This window comes from Petaurus breviceps, unplaced genomic scaffold (assembly GCF_028583685.1).
Source record: "Petaurus breviceps papuanus isolate PSGF00001 unplaced genomic scaffold, PetGlider_PUasm1.0 227, whole genome shotgun sequence".
Classification (NCBI taxonomy): Eukaryota; Metazoa; Chordata; class Mammalia; order Diprotodontia; family Petauridae; genus Petaurus; species Petaurus breviceps.
Genome location: NW_027185896.1, coordinates 4765078 through 4766569, shown reverse-complemented (window position 1 = coordinate 4766569; position 1492 = coordinate 4765078).

Sequence of the window (1492 nt, the reverse complement as noted above, 5' to 3'; positions counted from 1 at the left end):
TCTCTCTCTCTCTCTCTCTCTCTCTCTCTCTCTCTCTCTCTCTCTCCCTCTCTCATCTCATCACTTCCCATGAGTTCAAGTGCATCATCTCAGTGCAGATGACTCCCAAATCTATATATCTAGCTCTGCCCTCCCAAACTACAGTCCCACATCACTGACTGCCTACTACACCTCCCCACTGGATAAATGTCTCAGAGGCATCTTAAGCTGAACGTATCCAAAATATAACTTCTGATTTTCCCTAAACCCATCCTTCCTTCAAAATACACTGTTTTTGTTGACACCATCATGTTATCTGTCTCCCAGTTTTGTCTTGGAGTTATCTTTGACTCTTCCCTCTCCTTTAGTCCCATATAAAGTCTGTTTTAGTTCTGTTCATTTTGCCTCTATGTCTCTTACATCTATGCCCTTCTCTCCATTCACAGGCTGTCCCTTATTTCAGGATTCCATCAGCTCTTGTTTGGACAATTCTAATACTCTCATTGGTCTTTCATCTTCTAGTTGCTCACCTCTCTAAATGATCTTTTGTGCAGCTTTTAAAATAATATTCCTTAGGCAAAGGTCTGAATATGAATCCTCTTCCCCAAAACCTCCAGTGTTTGCTATTGCAAAAAGAAAAAAAATAAAATGCCTTTTTTGTTTGATGTTTAAAGCCTTCCTACAAGCTGGTTGTCAGTACTGGACTTGGGTCAGGAGTCCTAGGCTTGAATCTCCTATCAGATATTTAGTATTTGTGTGCTCAGGTCACCAAACTGTGACACAGTTTTTCCATCTGTAAAATGGTGACATTACTTGTACTATCTACTTCCCAGGGTTGCTGTGAAGGCAGGACTTTGCAAAGGAGCTATACAAAAGCAAACATTCCATTTCTAACCTTATTTCATCTTACTCCCCTCCCCGCACTTCAGGTTTTTACTGCTAGTTCTTCTCCCGTCTTGCCTTTCCACCTCCTTCCTCTGTGCATTTTTATCAGTCTCCCAGAATGATTATTTTTGTTCAAGGTTCATCTCAGGTGCAGACTTCTCTAATAAAGCTTTATTAATGTCTTCTTCAAGTGGCTTTCTATTTAATTATCTGTGGACATGTTGTATACTTAGGGGCCTCTAGGTGGCGCAGTGGATAGAGTACTGGGCTTGCTGAGTTCAACTCTGGCCTTAGACATTTAGTAGTAGCTCTGTGACTCTCAGTAAGTCATTTAACCCTGTTTGCCTCAGTTTCCTCAACTGTAAAATGAGCTGGAGAAGGAAATGACAAGCTACTCCAATATCTTTGCTACGAAAACCCGAAATGGGATCAAGAAGAGTAAGACATGAATAAAACAATTGAACAGTAGCAAGCTGTATACTTGCCCAGTAGAATATAAATTCCTTGAGGCAGACAGTCTCATTTTTGTCAGCATGATGTAGTGGATAATTCATAGGACTTGGAGTCAGGAAGAATGGGTTCAAATCCCACCTCAGGCACTAGTATCTGTGTAATACCATGCAAATTA